The sequence below is a fragment of the Neoarius graeffei genome, chromosome 5 (assembly GCF_027579695.1).
Source record: "Neoarius graeffei isolate fNeoGra1 chromosome 5, fNeoGra1.pri, whole genome shotgun sequence".
NCBI lineage: Eukaryota > Metazoa > Chordata > Actinopteri > Siluriformes > Ariidae > Neoarius > Neoarius graeffei.
In genome coordinates, this window is record NC_083573.1 from 106,672,070 (window position 1) to 106,693,769 (window position 21,700).

Below are 21,700 nucleotides of genomic sequence, written 5' to 3' on the forward strand. Positions count from 1 at the left end.
TCATCCCATTGAAATTCACGGGGAGAGCATGCAAACTCCACACAGAAAGGCGCTTGTCAGCTGCTGGGCTCGAACCCAGAACCTTCTTGCTGTGAGGTGACAGTGCTAACCACTACACCACCATGCCACCCCCACGCAGCATACAGGTGTTGATTTAACCTGCATTTCAGAACTGTGAGGTTTGAGCCCAAACATGTGACACAACAACTATTACACACTGTAGAAATGTAATGGACTTTTTTTCCACAGGCCAAATGAAACGAGGTTGTGAGTCGGATATGGTCCATAGGTCTTATGTTTGGCACAAGCAATATACAGGAAATAACTGAGAACACAATCAAACACAACCCAATGGCAGGAAAGGGTTTGAATGGATTGGAATTGGACTAGAACAGAAACCAAAACAATGTGACAATTATTATGTTGTGTGAATTTTTATCTTGGTACAGTTGTGTAAGTACCAGACAACCAGACCCCACTGTAACCGTAGGCAAGAGTCCGAGGGCTATAGAAACGCAGGTTGGCACCGCCCAGTGCACCTTACGGGCCTGGTTGGGACTGGGATTGCAGACTGCCTCTGAAGACCAGGTCCTGGCACGGAAGGGACTTTGACTTATCCTGACAGTTGTGTAAGAGTTCCAAGCCTAAGATTTTTGAATGTCGTGTTGAAGTCTCATCTCATCTCATTATCTCTAGCCGCTTTATCCTGTTCTACAGGGTCGCAGGCAAGCTGGATCCTATCCCAGCTGACTACGGGCGAAAGGCGGGGTACACCCTGGACAAGTCACCAGGTCATCACAGGGCTGACACATAGACACAGACAACCATTCACACTCACACCTACGCTCAATTTAGAGTCACCAGTTAACCTAACCTGCATGTCTTTGGACTGTGGGGGAAACCGGAGCACCCGGAGGAAACCCACGTGGACACGGGGAGAACATGCAAACTCCACACAGAAAGGCCCTCGCTGGCCACGGGGCTCGAACCCAGGACCTTCTTGCTGTGAGGTGACAGCGCTAACCACTACACCACTGTGCCGCCCTCGTGTTGAAGTCCCTTTTGCAAAATAAACTCTAAAACCTGGACAAAACTAAACTGGTTGGTGTAACTGGTTGCTTCATCATGCTTTTCAGCATTGAGTCCTGGACTTTTTTCAAGTTTTTGTGTACATCCTGGTTTTGACTTTATCGTGTTACAATTCTGATTATGGATTTCACTAATCAAGCTCCACCAGTGTAGGATTACATGTACATTATTTTCATTATTCTTCTTCCCATAGCCAGCAAGGGCCATAGGGGTACCACTGATGACACTTTAACAGTCTATCATTGGTATGTCTTGGGCATTTAAACTTGGCTGAGCCCATCCCTCTCCAAGCTTGATCAGTGGACAATCTAGAGTAGCCAGTCAGCCTAACCTGCATGTCTTTGGACTGTGAGGGAAACCGGTGCACCCGGAGGAAACCCACAGACACAGGGAGAACATGCAAACTCCACACAGAAAGGCCCCAGTCAGCCACTGGGCTCGAACCCAGATTGTTCTTACTGTGAGGCAGCAGTGCTAACCACTACACCACCGTGCCACCCATTTTCATTATTATTTATCACATTTAGCCAAAGCACCATACTGTACAGGTGATTTGAACAGGTTTTAAGAGTTAAGGATTTTGCTCAAGCAGTAGCAGGATTTGTTCTCTGATCAGTTACTCAAAGCTAGTGCTGTAGAACTCGAGGCCAGTCCCTTTTTGAAGGTCTTGATCTTGTCTCAGAATTGACTACATTTTTACTCAGTCTTGTCTCCGTCTCGGACATTGAGGACTCAGGATTATGTTTCAAAACTGGTCAAGACCACAGCTGTGGGGATTTCACTAAATTACCTGTGTATTGTCTGCTACTTGTTAACATTGTTACTGTGACTGGATGTAAAACTTCCTGCTTCGAATGCAACCAATAACGTGACTCATTGTTCATTTGAAATTTTTTTTTCCTGTTAATGGCTGTCACCCCTCCCCCACTCCCCTTCACACACACTGGTCTGGTTCTGGTCTTGACTCGGTCTCACCCCACCTTGATCTTGGTCTTGACTTGACCTCAACCCCTCAAAGTCTTGGTTTTGTCTCAGTTTCGATACACTCTGGTCTCGGTCATGTCTTGGTCTTGACTTGACCTTAACCCCTCAAAGTCTTGGTTTTGTCTCAGTTTCGATACACTCTGGTCTCGGTCATGACTTGGTCTTGGTCTTGACTTGACCTTAACCCCTCAAAGTCTTGGTTTTGTCTCAGTTTCGATACACTCTGGTCTTGGTCATGACTTGGTCTTGACTTGACCTCAACCCCTCAAAGTCTTGGTTTTGTCTCAGTTTCGATACACTCTGGTCTCGGTCATTACTTGGTCTTGGTTTAGGTGGTCTTGACTGCTGCTTCTTTGGCTTGAAGAAGGTCTCATCTCATCTCATTATCTCTAGCCGCTTTATCCTTCTACAGGGTCGCAGGCAAGCTGGAGCCTATCCCAGCTGACTACGGGCGAAAGGCGGGGTACACCCTGGACAAGTCGCCAGGTCATCACAGGGCTGACACATAGACACAGACAACCATTCACACTCACATTCACACCTACGGTCAATTTAGAGTCACCAGTTAACCTAACCTGCATGTCTTTGGACTGTGGGGGAAACCGGAGCACCCGGAGGAAACCCACGCGGACACGGGGAGAACATGCAAACTCCACACAGAAAGGCCCTCGCCGGCCCCGGGGCTCGAACCCAGGACCTTCTTGCTGTGAGGCGACAGCGCTAACCACTACACCACCGTGCCGCCCCGCTTGAAGAAGGTGCGAAATAAATAAAATCCCTTGAGACAGCTGTACAGAGATGTGATGCTCTCTCTTTGGCAAATTGAGTGAACTGATAAAGCTAACACCATTAGCTTCACAAAGCTGCTAGTTTTTTTTTTTCTTTTCCATGTCATTAAACAGTGAAATCGCAGCCATGTGACCCAGAGATCTGGGTTTAAATGTTCAATTCTAATATCAGATGTTAAGTTGGAGTGCTTCAGATTCACATACATAGGAAGCGATCTTAAAAATGAAATCGTTAAAATCTCAGTGTTCCCATGTCCACGGTTCTGAAAATGGCTTCATTGTGTAGCTGAGCTGCATGCAGAGGCGTTACAGATCTGCAGTGCTGTTTCACACAGCGAGAGGCCTCCATCTGCTTCTCAATGGCTCGCATTTAGAGCCAACGCAGTGCAGAACATGACGACAGTCAACACTTTACATCCCTCCTTCCCTCTCTCTGTCATTAGAATGGGGCAATCTCTTCATCTGTGCATGCAGTAGTGCAGGTTCACACACACACACACACACACACACTGGGAGGGATGTGGAGGGATTCAGTGTCGCGACAGGCTCCGGGGACACACCCACTCACCCACACACACAAAGCAGAGCTCAGGTTACTTCCTGCTAGTTCGGGATGACCTCACACACAGATACACACTCTGGGATTAACAAAATGGCATCCATTCCACATGGCACATCACCGCCTCTCTCTCTCTCTCTCTCTCTCTCTCTCTCTCTCACACACACTCAAAACTCTGCTTTCTAATGTACTTCAAAATTATAATAAAACCTTCTCTTCATATCTCAGATACAAATATACTGAGTTTCTGGTTTACTTGGTCACATGATGCAACATATTTTTTAACGTAAATAATTGATATACATATCATCGCATTCTTTCCTCGTGATGTCTGATAACGTTATTGACCATGAGGGCTATGTTACCCTACGTTCACGCTCGTTAGCAGCTGTAATGTGAGGTAGTGAAGGTCAAGACGCAAGTGTGTACACTGATTTTCGAAAGGGAACGTGGTGATTCATTAATCCGGTTGTCTACAGCTCACTGTATGAGGTACACCGTTTAAGTTCATGTCACACGGCATATTCTTGGCTTGTGTGTGTTTACGTTTCTTTTTTTTTTTAAACGTTAGATTAGCAAAGCAAGTTAGTACTAACGTGGCATCGGCAATCTCTGCTACTTCCATCCAAGATTTACACTCGTTGGCCACTTCATTAGGAACACCCATCCATCCGCCTGCTCTTTGATGCCGTTCTCTAATCAGCCGATCCACTGATGCATCAAATCACGCAGATACAAATCAAGAGCTTCAGTTAATGTTCACAATGTTCAAACATCAGAACGGGAAAAATTGTGATCTCACAGTGAAGTGTGACTTTCTTTCTTTCTTTCTTTCTTTCTTTCTTTCTTTCTTTCTTTCTTTCACTGTGGTATGGGTGTCGGTTTGAGCCAGATGGTGGTGGTGGTTTGAGTATTTCAGAAACTGCTGATCTCCTTTCTGGGGTTTTCACAACAACAGTCTCTAGAGTTTACACAGAATGGTGCCAAAAACAAAAAACATTTTTTTTTGATTGAATGAGAGACAGTTCTGTGGGTGGAAACAAACACCTTGTTGATAAGAGAGCTCAGAGGAAAATGGACCGATTTGAGGTGGTTCGAGCTTGTTTGTTTTATTGCCAGGAAGGATATAGTAACTCATATAATCACTCTTTACAACCGTGGTGAGCAGAAAAGCATCTCAGGATAAAACAGAATAGAACAGAAGAACACACTGGGTTCCACTCCTGCAGCCAAGAACAGGGCTCTTAGAATCAAGAGCAAGTTCCTGTTAAAGTGGCCGGTGAGTGTACTATTGTTCATAATGTCTCGATACTCGTTTAATGAGAGGTTGTACATGATGGATGACATGAAAGCATGGTTTTAGTTTTCTTCTGAACCAGTGACTAAAAAAGTCATGGACAGCATGGCTCCACTGCCTTCCATTCGAAAGAAATGAAGCTCAAATTCTTTGCCATGTTGTGAGAGTCTGTGCTGGAGCGATGAGAGTCAAAATCAGGTACGCCTACTCATTTGGTAGTCCCATGCACTTCTCCCAAATACCAAGGTCCAGCGTGTCACCAAGGCTGTCAATCAGGAAAGAAGGTTTAGATGAGAAAAGTGGAATATAAACACTATTGCATGGAGATGGGCGGGGCTACATGTTATACTGCAGCCAGCCAGCAGGGGCGCTAGACCTGTAGTTGCATTTCCATGAATCTGATTAATGTGCAATTTGAAATTGTGAGCTAAAAAAATGAGCAACTGAAATGTCATTCTCTAGCCGCTTTATCCTTCTACAGGGTCGCAGGCAAGCTGGAGCCTATCCCAGCTGACTACGGGCGAAAGGCGGGGTACACCCTGGACAAGTCGCCAGGTCATCACAGGGCTGACACATAGACACAGACAACCATTCACACTCACATTCACACCTACGCTCAATTTAGAGTCACCAGTTAACCTAACCTGCATGTCTTTGGGGGAAACCGGAGCACCCGGAGGAAACCCACGCAGACACGGGGAGAACATGCAAACTCCGCACAGAAAGGCCCTCGCCGGCCACGGGGCTCGAACCCGGACCTTCTTGCTGTGAGGCAACAGTGCTAACCACTACACCGCCTAACTGAAATGTGAATTAAAAAAAAAACTCTCAAATATCGCAAAAAGTTTTTTACGCTCACATGAGGTGTTTTGTCAGACGATTTGATAAAGCAATATTTCTCAAAATTGGAATAGAATCACATTTTTTTTTGCATTGAAGTCACGGGACACAATATGAAGAGCAAATGGAAACACTACGTTTCTGAACAAAGAGCGCTCTGTATATTGAGCTACAGCAAGAGGAGAAAAAAACCCACTTTGAACACAAAACATCATTTTATGGAAACACAAATCATTTACAGTTGGGTTTAAGATAATTTAAAAAAAATAGCACTTCTATTTTGCGCAAAGCTGCACCAGAAACCTGGCTACTGTCCTGAACTATTTAACAGTTATTCCACGAAATCGAGTCGTACATGAGCTGATAGCCGACGAGGCGCATAGCACCGAGACTGAGTGGAGTAACTGTTTTATTCTATCCATTCACTGGATTTTGAGAAACAGATCGTTTTTTATTTTTATTTTTTGCAAACTTTATACAAAACATCCAACAAAATAATTTCCTCTTAGGGTGTATTCAGACCAGGATAGTTCGATAGTTCACTTGCTTTGGTCCGAACCAAATGTTTTTTTTATTTTTTCCTTTTGGTGCGGTTCGTTTTCACACTGTACATTTTAGTAAGCGGACCAAAATCTGTCAACAAAGCCACGCGCCCTGAGGTCGTTCAGCTATTGGTCAGAGACGACACGCGCACAAAGCGTTAAGTTCAAAAGTAGTCATGGAGGCTTTCCGTGCTGTTATTCTTTTTAATGTCATCAAAGCTATATGTTTTTTTCCAGTTTTTACTGTTTTCACAATTGTGCGATTACTATGCTGTTGTACAAGTAATTTATCAACGACGACGACAAAGGGCAAGGCGGCTACGGAGGATAGCGCTGATGAGCGCACATCATGTTGTGACAGTTCTGTCTCTTCACGCAATAGATGAATTTCTTTTTTGCGTCACTAGTACCGCCACTTTTTGAAAGAATGTCCCTGATTTTAATGTAGGTCTGACGGAGTTTCTTCACTTTTAGCCGACATTGTTCTGGGGAGCGCGTGAACCCCTTCTCCTTCATTTTCTCACTGAATACAGCAAACACGTCGGCATTTTTGTGTGTTCTCTCCCAAAGCTCAGATATGTGGACATCTGCCCATATATCCACAAGGGTACGCGTTTCTTCCTCGGCCCACGTTTGCCCCCGACTCATTTTTTGTACTCGCCTACCACTGGTGACTGAACGACCCTTGACAACCGAAACAGTGTTTGCACTTTGCGGTGGAGTGTCAAGACTCTGTTTCCCATAATGCTCGACAAACGACGGAAGCTCCCGAGGTACAAAAAAGCAAAACTGTCGGATTAGGTCCGGTCTGCTTTCACACCTCCAAAAGATCCGCACCAGGGTTCCTTTGGTCCGGACCGAGTCCGACCTTGCAGCTCGGTCTCGGTCCGCTTGTTTGGTCCAGACCAGAGTTCGGTGGTTTGTATTCAGACCAACCCAAAAGGTCTGGACCAAGGGAAATTTGGTTCGTTTGGTCCGGACCAAACAACGTAGGTGTGAATACACCCTTAGTGTCAACAAACCGGCAAAATGACAGGAGCAATTTGTGAAAAATGCGATGATAATTCTTGAAAAATAAAAAAAAGTTTAATTCTTACCATCAAATACTTTTCATTCCATTTTTTTTCACCTTTATTGGATAGGACAGTGTAGAGACAGGACAGGAAACAAGCAGGAGAGAGAGAGAGACAGGGAGGGATCTGGAAATGACTTCAGGCTGGAATCAAACCCAGGTCCCCGGATTTATGGTATGGTGCCTTAGCTACCTGAGCCATGAGGTCCCTGTGGTTTTGTTTTCGAGTAGAGTTTTTATTTCATCCTCGGTTGGTTCAGCAACACGCGCCGCCATTTTGTTTTTCTCTACTCACGGTACATGAGCTGATATCCTAGTAGTAGAGTAGCCAATCAGAGCGCACGATTGCTCATATCCAGTGAATGTAGAGAGAATAATAGCAGATAGGAACTAAAGTTGTGAGTCGGGCATTGAAGAATTTTCAGACCGCACCCACTGTAAGACCGATCTGAGGAATCGTTTGAGACGATCGTTTGGATCGTGACTGCTTTCCTGAGTCATAACTCGTTTGTATAGAATTGAGGAAATCTCAATTCAGATTGCAGTTGTCATGGAAATGACAAGCGCCTTAAAAATTAGAAATGAAATTAGAAATGTCTGTCTCACTGTTCCACTCTCGAGCGATTGATAAACATTACACTTTAGCCATCACTGATTTGTGTCTCTTTGTGTGTGTGTAAGGCTGTTTCAGCCATTGTGTAAGGCACTGGGTTATAAATAAGAGCCATGGCGTGGGTTTATTAATAATTAATGAGCAGGCAGATGTCATGCGTGCTCGTCTTCATGGAGGAGGACAAAAGCAGAGACAGAGCGTCTCGGATCGCAGCTCTCTCACTCAGGGACAGATTGGGATTCTTTCCTTCCCTTATTGGCTTGCACTGATTCACGTCTCAACACTGTGGAAAAGAAAAAGAGAAAGTAAGTGTGTGTGTGTGTGTTGGCCAAGGATTTCACTGGGCCGTTTGGCATGGCACGGTGCCAGAACCAGCCGTCCTTTAGAAATTCACTGTGCACTCAGTCTGTCCAAAGTGTGGATGTGAGTGCTTGTTTGAGCATGCCCTGTGTGTGTGTGTGTGTGTGTGTGTGTGTGTGTGTGTGTGTGTGTGAACACTTTCTCTCCATATCTGAATGAAGAGCACCCACATGCATTCCCTCAGCTCGACCGCTATCCAAACTGGAGGTGGAGCTCCTGACTGGATGCATGACTGGAAACTGAGGTACTGACCAGTGTGAGAGAGAGAGAGAGAGAAGCACCTGCTCAGGATTTAGGCTGTAACCGGATAAGAACAGGTATGTGGAAGGCTGGAGCGAGGGCTCGTTGTGGTGTTTGGGTTTGTTTCTCTGTCTGAGCACGTGGACCACTCTTGTTCTGGGTCACAGAGGTGTGTGTGTGTGTGTGTGAAGGATACTTTATTAGTCATGTTCTCACTCGTTCTTTTGTTGTACTGTAAAAATGTCTTCAATATTTAAAAAAAAAAGGTCACACAATTCATTTGAGCAAAATCAATAAGTGTGGTCTGAATTTACTTTCAAATCCAAATAGATTATGATTACTATTCCTTCCTGGATGACATCACAGTACTGCTGAATTCTGGATTCTGATTGGTCAGAAGGTGTTGATTTATTATATCTGGAGCAGCAGCTCGAATTCATTAATCCCAGGATTATACTGTATATGGTACATTAATGCACTCGTTCTAATACGCTACGGTTTCTCAGGCTGGTAAGAGTAATGTGTGTCAGTGTTGCTATGGTGACGTTTTCTGTAAGCAGGTGTTTATTATTCGAGAGATAGAGTAAATAGAGGCTGGGGAATGAAGGACTGTTTATAACTGCTATAACATCAGTGAGAACAGGAACTATGCAACTTGTCTTGTGGACTTTTCATCTCATCTCATTATCTCTAGCCGCTTTATCCTTCTACAGGGTTGCAGGCAAGCTGGAGCCTATCCCAACTGACTACGGGTGAAAGGCGGGGTACACCCTGGACAAGTCGCCAGGTCATCACAGGGCTGACACATAGACACAGACAACCATTCACACTCACATTCACACCTACGGTCAATTTAGAGTCACCAGTTAACCTAACCTGCATGTCTTTGGACTGTGGGGGAAACCGGAGCACCCGGAGGAAACCCACGCGGACACGGGGAGAACATGCAAACTCCGCACAGAAAGGCCCTCGCCAGCCCCGGGGCTCAAACCCAGGACCTTCTTGCTGTGAGGCGACAGCACTAACCACTACACCACCGTGCCGCCCTTGTAGACTTTTCACAGTATAAATATTATAACGTTATTTTCGGTAATAATTGAACGAGAGTTCTGTTGCAGCCAACTTGAGTTACGAACCGTGAGTTGGCCTAGTGGTTAGCATGTCTGCCTCTTGACCGGGAGCTCATGAGTTCTACTCGCGATCGGGTTGTACCAAAGACCATTATAAAAATGGCACCTACTGCTGTCTGGTAAGGCATGCTGCAATACAGATACGAGTGAGGAGTCAAACTCTCGTGGTTACCAGAGGACCCCCCCACACACTCTAACCCGAGCTGTAAAGGTGAGAGCCCGAGGGCTGTAGAAGCAGAGATTGGTAGCCTGGGCCTGCCCATCCTAAGCGTGACACAACATGAGGGCCTGTTGCGAGCTTAGTCTGGCCAGGTAAGCTATCTACAGCTCTTCCAAGCTCCGGAAAAATCGGGAGCCAATCAACTTTGAGCATCTCCAACGGCCCTGGGTAGAGGCGTGTTCAAGACACTGACGTAGTAGAACTGCGACCGGAAGCCATAGATTGTTTACAGAATCATGCTGTATTGAAAGCATTCAACAGGAAGTTCTCATTGAAAACGGAGCAAAGAGCAGCCCTGGAGGTATTTATTGAAAGGAAGGACGTTTTCGCCTTGCTCCTGACCGGCTTCGGTAAGAGTTTAATCTACCAGTTAGCCCCAATAGTAGCCAAATCAATTGGGCTCAGTGAGAATCCTATTGTCGCGTCACATACATCAGAGGAAAGAGTGATGTGATTGGTTTAAGCTTCGTCGCAGCCTTTTCTGGCTTCGACCAGTAGCAAACTGAGGCATTTCAGGGAGGCAGGTCAACCACGGGCTCTGGGAAACAGTTGGGCTGAATATCTTGGCCAGACCAATAGCTCGTAGAGCTTTGAAGTCGCGTTAGCCAGACTAAGAGATTGGTGCCGCCCAATGTGCCTTAAGGTCCTGGTTAGTACTGGGATGGGAGACTGCCTGGGAAGACCAGGTCCTGGCACGGGAGGGACTTTGACTTTGTGATTTAAAACCACATAAGTTTTCTTCGCTCTTGATAGTCATTCCTATTAAACACAGCAATGGATTTCTAAAACCTGAAAAGTGTTGTCATGGTGATTTCGATCCCATCCACTTAAATGTGAAAAATGTGCTTCCGTTTCAATTTTGCAAAATACTGCTTTGTCAGATCATCTGAAAAACCGCCTCATGTGAGTGTATTTATAGTTAGATACACTACCGTTCAAAAGTTTGGGGTCACTTTGAAATGTCCTTATTTTTGAAAGAAAAGCACTGTTCTTTTAGCCTGGCAAGCCAGACTAAATGTGAATATTTAGTCTGGCCTCGATCCGTAGACATTTCCGAAGCGGGTAGGAGGAACAACCCGCTGTCTTTCAAACTGTCTCTGTGCGTATAGGCCAACGCTCTGACCAATCAGCGCAACAGTGACTGTGACGTAGTCAGAGCGACAGAAAGCAGTGGGGGAGGCCTTGAAATAAATAATTTTTCAAAATGCGTATTAATTAATAAACAGGTTCTAGATATTAAGAAGTTTGGAGATAATGACCACAAGTTTGGAGTCTGTACCACATACACATTTTTTTCCAAGGGTTTTTCAAGGGTTTGCTTAAACTGTTTTTGAGAGTTTTTATTTAGTGGTGTTTGGTGAAATAATTTCCCTTAAATTTAAAATAACGGGAAAATAAGAAACAATCAAAAAGTAATGTTTCAAAGCTGTTTATTAATTCTTCGTACTGCACAAACTAGCCCCATCCTTTTGGCTACGAGCGGAGCCAGCTGGTAGATCAGACTTTTGCCATAGCCGGTCGGCAAAACAGCGAAAACGTCCTTCTTGAAAAGGAATGAGCGGAGAGCCTCTTCCTGCTCATGTTTCAACGAAAACTCCAAGTCTAATTCTTCTAAAACTGATTCCAAAGCGGAGTCAAACGCGCGCTGTTCACTAGCGGTAGCCATCTTTCCTGCTGTGCTTTCTCCAGTGTCGCGCAGCTTTGTCGTCACTCCTGCAAAAGCCCGCCCAAAGAATCCAAACAAAAACCTTGCGTTGTGATTGGCGGGCATGATTTGATGCCCGGGGTGTTTTTGTTTATATGGTGCGAGGCTAGACCCACTCGCTAGGCAAAAAATATTTTTGGCCGCTAGGCGGGTGGGTCTAGTTTACTAGGCTACTGTTCTTTTCAATGAAGATCACTTTAAACTAATCAAAAATCCACTCTATACATTGCTAATGTGGTAAATGACTATTCTAGCTGCAAATGTCTGGTTTTTGGTGCAATAGACCCCTTCGCATGTTTGTAAACAAACCGAGCGTTGCCAGGATGCGCGCGCAGCCTGGACCCAGAAACAATGGCGCTGCCCATAGACCGGCATTATGAGCTGTCAGATTATGCCAAACAATTGTCGTTACAAGATCGAGAATGCTACATAAATAAGTTAACTCTAACAAGTGGACATCGCCTACCGGATCCGCATTTAATTAAAGAGTGGACGGACGATGTTAGTACGTTTTCCTCTGATACATGAAGGCAGTCATACTATTTACAAAAAATGTCAAACTCAAAAAAAAAAAAAACTATTTACAAAAGTAGCCTGCCATCAACATTCTGGTTACAGCGAGACTACAACTTGATTAACAATGGGACATTCATATTCATTTTGTTTTAATCAAATTATGCCAGTGATGTGATGGCAATGTGGCTTTAGCTACAACAGCAAATCCCAACACTAAACAGCAATTTGCAGGAGGTAATGGCATGATAGTGTAAAGAGTGCAGCTAAGAGAAATCAGAGCTGCGTAAAAAGCGAGAGGCAGAGAGCAGAAATGAAACTGAACGGGGCGGGAGCTAGGTTAGAGCAGTCAACGCAAGTTGGCATTTAGAGTGAGGGCACGCAATTTTACCTTTCCATCCTTGCTTTAAAATTGTGATTTTCGGCATACACAAATAATAATGGCACAAAATCTGGACTGCTTGAGTCAAGCGAGACCTCTCCTACAAACAAAATTGCATGCTAAGCTAAGTTAACATGCTAACAATATTCATTACATTGTGTAACTATGACCCAGCTAATCAGACAAATGTTACCAAAGTATTTTGCTACATCAATAAACGAAGACTAGAAAGAATAAAAAAGAAAGATTTAATAAATAGCCTGATCTTACCTGTGATGAAGTGGGCGCTGCAAACCCGCACATTTTTGATGGTGCTTTCATCCCAGTCTACACGTTTGATGGCTTGTAGCCATAGACGTCGGCGATTTTTTTGGAATGGGTGAGATCCTGCTGGAATTCTGTACATTTTAACCCCATCACTGCTACGATTCTGACACCCGACAACACAACAACTAGGCATTTCTTCCAAATATTTCCTCTCGTCTCTACCGTCGCTGAGTCTTTTTTGGGTCCAGGCTGCGCGCGCAATTTCCTCTTACGTATGAATGGCGTTTACTGCGAAGGGGTCTATATCTCCATAGGTGTATAGAGGCCCATTTCCAGCAACTCTCACTCCAGTGTTCTAATGGTACAATGTGTTTGCTCATTGCCTCAGAAGGCTAATGGATGATTAGAAAACCCTTGTACAATTATGTTAGCACAGCTGAAAACAGTTGAGCTCTTTAGAGAAGCTATAAAACTGACCTTCCTTTGAGCAGATTGAGTTTCTGGAGCATCACATTTGTGGGGTCGATTAAATGCTCAAAATGGCCAGAAAAATGTCTTGACTATATTTTCTATTCATTTTACAGCTTATGGTGGTAAATAAAAGTGTGACTTTTCATGGAAAACACAAAATTGTCTGGGTGACCCCAAACTTTTGAACGGTAGTGTAGATTAGATCATCGACACATCCGTGAAATCTGCTATGACCAGCACTCATCTTTGTCTTGTTTTTTTTTTTTTTCCCATCCCTTTTTTTATCCCATTGACTTCAATGCATTTTTGGCTCGATTGAAATTAATGATGTTTTGGAATCACAGTTGTCCTGCTCGGTCATGCTTCATCAAAGAGCCAATAAACTTCATTTAGTAGCTCAGAACAGCTCACCCGATGTGCACGCATGTCTTTTTTTTCTTGCATCACAATTCACAATTTTCACAATCCACATTTTCTCACAAAATTCATTCTAGTTTTTATTAGCTATTGGGGAAGCCATGGCCTAATGGTTAGAGAAACAGCTTTGGGACCAAAAGGTTGCTGGTTCAATTTCTTAGACCAGCAGGACTGGTTGAAGTGCCCTCATTTAACGCTAACTGCTCTGACAAGTGTGGTGACATACCTTGTGTGTGATTAGCCAAATAAAAAACTGATGATATGATTCTCAGTTTGAGCAGGGAACCCAGCTATAATAAAATTATAATTTTTTCAAATAATTTTTATTCAGCTAATTTTTTTCCTGCTTCTCCCGCAGTTTGAGATATCGATCCCAAACCAACACCAACTAAACTTTAAATTTCTACATATTTAAAGTTTCTAAACACTTTTGCAATATTTAAGAGGTTTTCTCTCGTTTTTTTCGAAATGCACATTTTTGTTAAAATTTTTTTTTTTAGTTCAGAATTTCAAATTGTGCTTCAAGCAGGTTAATGAAAACACACCTAGTGTCTGTATAATGCCAATATGATACTCAGTATATCCTGACGTCAGTTATGTTCCTACTATTTGACTGTTACTGTAGTATGTTGAGTTACTATGAGTATGTACGTGAATACTAAGGACACAACTTGGACATACTCCACCGCCATCTTACCTTTGCCCTGACATTCACAGATGACGTATATCCACCAGGGGCGATTTCTCAGAGAAAACAAGGGAAGCCGAGCTTCCCCTAAAATTCTCTCCCCAAACTGCGGCGTCTACGAAATTTAATTCTCATTAAAACAATAACTCGCATAACATATGCCCAAGATTGTATTTACGTTCATAACTATCCTGTAACTTATTTGAGTGATGTCTGACGAACTTGCAGTTCGCTACGAGAATCACCTTTGCTGCCAGGCTGTAACCAGCATTGCCAGATACTGCTGACGTTTTCCAGCCAAAATATGTTCAAAACCCGCCAAAATGCACTTAAAACCGCCCAATCTGGCAACACTGGCTGTAACCTTTCTTATTTCAATGGGCTCTATGGCTGGCAGCCGGGTATCCGTTGCAGTCTATGAGAGGGCTCTGAACAGCCAATTTCGGCTAGTTGTTATTGGTTAAAATCAACAAAATCGTCACTTCCAGGGAAGCCGGGCTTCTCTGGGACTAAACAAGACAGTGGGAGGGACAAGAAGCCGGGCTGATAAAGGATTATTGGAGGTAGTGTTTGAAAGACATGAGGAGGGCGGGCTCTGTACTTCGGCGTCGGTGAGGAACACGGAAGCATGATCAGTCAGTCCCTAGCGGATGTCGAGAAAGTGTAGTCGTGTGCCAAAGTGCTGTCCGAATTTCTTTTCATATAAACGTTTCTTCTCATTGATGTCTCTGTACATTACTCTGTAAATAAATGTAAATATTACTCGTTGTGCTCTGTTAACTTTCATCCATTCTATCAGTTTGATCATTCGTGAATTCACTCGTTTATTTCATTTGTAGTTCAATCTGGTTGTAGGCTAGCTTGAGCCTTATTGGGATCTGCAGTGCTAGCTGCTAACAGAAATTGGTGAAGTCTCTGGAAAGCACAACCAGCTGGTATGACAGGGTCACAGACCATTTTCTGGAAAAGGAGTGGAGGGCAGAATTTGTGTATAAATAGTGTTCATGTTCATGAATCTGAAGTGTGTATATTGTTCAGTAATGTTAAGAGAATGGTGGGCTCTGTGTTATAGGTTATACCTGGGTATAATATTCAAGGTTCTGTGTGTTGCATAGCCTACCTGGTTATGGATTTCCAGACTGTGTTGCAGAAGATGTTCAAGGATGTGTTGCACAGCTGGGTGTTGTGTTAAAGACTCTGTGTTGCATATCAGGGTATGATGTTCAAGGCTCTTCGTTGAATAGCCAGTGATGTTTGGATGTTTGATATTTTTGATTAAGGATATGAGGCACTAGCCTGGCAAGCCAGACTATAACATGAAATGTACAAGCAAAAATACTTTCTGCCACTAGGTAGGGTTGTCTAGTTCACTATGCTAATGGGGCACACCTTTCTATGCTTTGATATCCGGCCTACAGGTTTTACGATGAATGCGTAAAATGGGCTTCCCCTGTTTTAAAAACCAGCAGCCGCCACTGATATCTACGTATGACACGAAAATGTAATAAAAACGATCTCTGCAACAAGAGAAATGTTTAAACTGTTCTTGATGCTTACATTTGTACACCACCAGTGACACCACTTAGACACTGCAACAACCAGCTTTGCTCTGGTTCGCCATCCTTGGAGTAATTCTTCTTCATTGGTTATTTGGAGGCTCCAGCTGAACTATTGCATTGTGTAGTATAGTGTCGTGTGGTATGGTTCCATACTACAGATGTAGATTCTCCAGGTAGCATTCGACTACTAATAAAGGCCTACTGAGTATTCAGACACCTTGCATACTGCCTTTTGTGCACTAATAATAATACTGAAATATGAGTATTCAGATACAGACTGCATATTTGAGTTCTCGTCTTGTCTCCGTCCCCTATCTCGTGATTGGTGTGTTTCCTGATTGTGTCCCCATGTTCTATGTTAAATCGTTGATTAGTTTGTCTGCGTATCGGCTACCCTGCTGCTTCTTTGTCGCTTCATGATCTTATCGTGATATTCATCCTGTCAAGACCAAGACTTTCTCGTTTCTCCTCTTTGTGAGTTTATATTCTGTGTGCAGTATTCCATGCCTCTGTTATCATTTCTGATTACAGATATTGCTGCTCAGTACTTTGTCTGCCAGTACTTTGACTCTATTTAATGACAACAATTCCTGGATTTTCTTCAAAAATGAAGAACACATTGATTTTAATCAAAGTCATGACATTGCTCCAGCAGACACACATTTAGCTCATGCTGGAAAAAGTACTGTATAATCTTATCTCCTCCACCATAACCCCCTTCACCTTTTTTCTGCTTGGACATCTGCTAGGTTTGTTTTGAAGTCATGTTGGTTCACGTTTGAGAAATCGCACTTGATTTCCAAAGAAGTAAAGAAAGCTGTGAAACACTGTATGTCGTTATACTATGTGTGGAGTCTAATGATTTATCAACACTCGTATAGTATGTAGCACAGCATAAGCATAGTATAGTGTGGCATGATATGGTATGGCGGCGGCACGGTGGTGTAGTGGTTAGCGCTGTCGCCTCACAGCAAGAAGGTCCTGGGTTCGAGCCCCGGGGCCGGCGAGGGCCTTTCTGTGCGGAGTTTGCATGTTCTCCCCGTGTCCGCGTGGGTTTCCTCCGGGTGCTCCGGTTTCCCCCACAGTCCAAAGACATGCAGGTTAGGTTAACTGGTGACTCTAAATTGACCGTAGGTGTGAGTGTGAATGGTTGTCTGTGTCTATGTGTCAGCCCTGTGATGACCTGGCGACTTGTCCAGGGTGTACCCCGCCTTCCGCCCATAGTCAGCTGGGATAGGCTCCAGCTTGCCTGCGACCCTGTAGAAGGATAAAGCGGCTAGAGATAATGAGATGAGAATGAGATGAGATATGGTATGGCATGGTGTAGTAATCTAATATCCCATGCACTGAGAGTCTCTGGTTGAAATGATGGGTTATCTGAGGTGACTGGTAAAGTACTATTTTGTGAGGGGCAGTGACTACACCAGTCACCAAAGAGAGTCCATAATTCCTGGAGCCTCTCAGTGCATGGGATATTAGATTTATATCCCTCATCAAAAATTTCCAAACTAAAAGTGTTGAGATTAAATCTCGGCATAAACTCACTGGAGGCAGCCATGTTTGTTTGTTTTTGTTAACACCAGAGCGACCTTCAACCTGCACATGTCCAATGTACCCTGCTATCACCTGCCTCACTAGGCATGATCATGGCACATAGATCTACACACAATGAAATGCTCACAGAACCACAGCCGTGACTCGAGTCGGCAATATATCTCAAAATTGTGATGTCAGTTCATGGTATATCCAGGATATACCATGACTGACTCACACCATATCCATTTTTAAAAAATTTTTGATATCACGAGATACATTGCTTCATCAACAGTGGAACTATTTTATGTCATGAGAGCTATCCTTGGCCAACCCCTGCTCAGGAATTTTTTTTTAATAAGGGGTATAGTATAGTATAGTATAGTATAGTATACAACCCCAATTCCAAAAAAGTTGGGACAAAGTACAAATTGTAAATAAAAACGGAATGCAATAATTTACAAATCTCAAAAACTGATATTGTATTCACAATAGAACATAGACAACATATCAAATGTCAAAAGTGAGACATTTTGAAATTTCTTGCCAAATATTGGCTCATTTGAAATTTCATGACAGCAACACATCTCAAAAAAGTTGGGACAGGGGCAATAAGAGGCTGGAAAAGTTAAAGGTACAAAAAAGGAACAGCTGGAGGACCAAATTGCAACTCATTAGGTCAATTGGCAATAGGTCATTAACATGACTGGGTATAAAAAGAGCATCTTGGAGTGGCAGCAGCTCTCAGAAGTAAAGATGGGAAGAGGATCACCAATCCCCCTAATTCTGCGCCGACAAATAGTGGAGCAATATCAGAAAGGAGTTCGACAGTGTAAAATTGCAAAGAGTTTGAACATATCATCATCTACAGTGCATAATATCATCAAAAGATTCAGAGAATCTGGAAGAATCTCTGTGCGTAAGGGTCAAGGCCGGAAAACCATACTGGGTGCCCGTGATCTTCGGGCCCTTAGACGGCACTGCATCACATACAGGCATGTTTCTGTATTGGAAATCACAAAATGGGCTCAGGAATATTTCCAGAGAACATTATCTGTGAACACAATTCACCGTGCCATCCGCCGTTGCCAGCTAAAACTCTATAGTTCAAAGAAGAAGCCGTATCTAAACACAATCCAGAAGCGCAGACGTCTTCTCTGGGCCAAGGCTCATTTAAAATGGACTGTGGCAAAGTGGAAAACTGTTCTGTGGTCAGACGAATCAAAATTTGAAGTTCTTTATGGAAATCAGGGGCGCCGTGTCATTCGGACTAAAGAGGAGAAGGACAACCCAAGTTGTTATCAGCGCTCAGTTCAGAAGCCTGCATCTCTGATGGTATGGGGTCGCATTAGTGCGTGTGGCATGGGCAGCTTACACATCTGGAAAGACACCATCAATGCTGAAAGGTATATCCAGGTTCTAGAGCAACATATGCTCCCATCCAGACGACGTCTCTTTCAGGGAAGACCTTGCATTTTCCAACATGACAATGCCAAACCACATACTGCATCAATTACAGCATCATGGCTGCGTAGAAGAAGGGTCCGGGTACTGAACTGGCCAGCCTGCAGTCCAGATCTTTCACCCATAGAAAACATTTGGCGCATCATAAAACGGAAGATACGACAAAAAAGACCTAAGACAGTTGAGCAACTAGAATCCTACATTAGACAAGAATGGGTTAACATTCCTATCCCTAAACTTGAGCAACTTGTCTCCTCAGTCCCCAGATGTTTACAGACTGTTGTAAAGAGAAAAGGGGATGTCTCACAGTGGGAAACATGGCCTTGTCCCAACTTTTTTGAGATGTGTTGTTGTCATGAAATTTAAAATCACCTAATTTTTCTCTTTAAATGATACATTTTCTCAGTTTAAACGTTTGATATGTCATCTATGTTCTATTCTGAATAAAATATGGAATTTTGAAACTTCCACATTGCATTCCGTTTTTATTTTGTACTTTGTCCCAACTTTTTTGGAATTGGGGTTGTAGCATAGTGTAGTATAGTATGGTGCAATGTGGCATGTGTATGGTATATGGAATAGTGTGTTGTAGCATGGGGTGTGGAGTGTATGCATGTACAGTATAGCATAGTATAGTATAATGCAGCACAGCACAGCATTGCATAGCACACTATAGCATAGCACAGCATGGCATACCATGGCATAGTATATTATGGTGTGGTTTAGTAAAGCATAGCACAGCACAACATGTACTGTATTGCAGTATATTCTGGCAGAGCATAGCATAGCATAGTATAGTATAGCATAGCATAGCATAGGGTGGCGTGGCATGGTGTGGTGTAGTGTAGTATGGTGTTGTGTGGTGTGGCATAACACAGCATAGTATAGTATAGTGGCATGGCACAGTGTAGTGTGGTACAGTGTAGCATTGTGTGTTATAGGTAGTGCTGTGTGATATGGTATTTTGGTATAGCACAGTATAGCATAGCGTAGAGTAGAATAAAGTAGTATAGCATAGTACAGCATAGTAAAGTATAGTCTAGTACAGTGTAGTGTAGTGTAGTATGGATCAGTATAGTGTGGTGTAGTGCAGTGCAGTATGGTGTAGTATGGCATAGTGTAGTGTTGTGTAGTATAGCGGCGTGAAGCATGGCGTAGCATAGTGTACTGTAGTATGACATGGCATAGCATAGTACAGCATGGCATAGCATGGTATAGTATAGTGTAGCATGGTGCAGTATGGTGTAGCATAGTATAGCATAGTGTAGTGCGGTATAGTATAGTGCGGTGTAGTATAATGTGGTGTGGTATGGTATAGTGTAGTGCAGTGTAGTGTGGTGTAGTATGGTGCAATGTAGTGTGGTGTGGTGCAGTATAGTGTGGTGCAGTATAGTGTGACGTGGTGAGGTATCGTGTAGTATAGTGTCGTGTAGCGTGGGATAGTATGGTGTGGTGTAGTGTAGTGTTTTGCAGCATGGTGTGGCATGGTGTAGTATAGTGTGGTATGGTATAATGTGGTGTGGTGTAGTGTAGTGTAATGTGGTGTGGTATGGTATAGTGTAGTGTAGTGTGATATGGTGCAGTGTGGTATAGTATGGTGCGATGCAGTGTGGTGTGGTGTAGCATAGCATAGTACAGTATAGCATAGAATAGCATAGTGTAGAATAGTGCAGCATAGCATGGTATAGTGTAGTATAGTAAAGCATTGCATGGTACAGTAAAGCATGGTGCAGTATAATGCAGTGTGGTGCAGTATAGCACAGCATAGTATAGTGTAGTGTAGTGTAGCATAGTATAGCATGGTATGGTGTGGTATAGTGTAGTTTGGTATAGTGTAGTGTGGTGTGGTGTAGTATAGTATGGTGTAATGTGGTGTGGTGTAGCATGGTGTAGTATAGTGTGGTGTGGTGTAATGTGGTGTGGTGTACCATTGCATAGTATGGTGTAGTATAGCATGGTGTGGTGCAGCATATTGTAGTGTTGTGTAGTGTAGTGTGGTGTGGAGAAGTGTGGTGCAGCATAGCACAATGCAATATAGTATAGTACAGTATAGCATAGTATAGTGTCGTGTAGCATAGTATAGTACAGTGCAGTGTAGTGTAATATAGTATAGTGTAGTGTAGTATGATTTAGTGTGGTTTTGTATAGTGTGGTGTAGCATAGCATGGTGTAGTGTAGTGTGCTTTTGTATAGTATAGTGTGGTGTAGCATAGCATGGTATAGTGTGGTGTAGTGTGGTGTGGTATAGTATAGTGTGGTATGGTGTGGTGTGGTGTAGCATGGCATTGCATAGTATAGTATGGTGTAGTGTAGTGTAGTGTAGTGTAGTATAGTACATTATAGTATAGTGTGGTGTGGTGTAGCGTAGCGTGGTATGGTGTAGTATCTGTGAGAGTGTCTAGTCAGTACATCCCTTCAGGTTTTTGGCATTGAAAGGAAGTAGAAGGGGAAAATATCACTATAAATGTGTTATGCTTTTAGTTACTCTGTGTCAGTAATACTGATAGTGAAAGTAGATATGGGACAGGATACTGCAGAGTTGTACCTTTCATTAGAGAGTTCAAGCCTTGCTTTATCCTTGGGATGTAACCAGGGTTACCAAGGGTCCTTTGGAGTCTCCAACTTATATACTTTTGAAACGCCTAAACATGCACTTACTACAACATGTAAAATATTCATGTTCTAATGTATTACAATAAAATTTCACATTGTAGCTGGTTCCACTGTGTTTTCCAGCTAAAAAAAGGTCTATCTTTAGTCATCTTCAGGCATCTGTTTAAAAAAAAAAATATTCAGATGGAAAGAAAAACCTCCTACTTCAGTGTGTTCAAACCTTTATTACTCACTGTCTGTAGTTCTTACGGTGATTCTGACTGTTAGGGGAAGAAAAAAAACCTTCAGTGTTACCTTACAGAAAAGATCAAATCCATGCATGTAGTCTAAATGGTTCAAGAACAGCGTTTAGTT

At 43.2% G+C, this 21,700-nt stretch overlaps 1 protein-coding gene across 3 annotated transcripts in view; it reads left to right on the top strand.

The window, feature by feature from the left end:
- Positions 1 to 21,700, top strand: part of LOC132887217 (rho guanine nucleotide exchange factor 4-like) — a 267,768-nt gene that overhangs the window by 80,869 nt on the left and 165,199 nt on the right. The window lies entirely within an intron of this gene.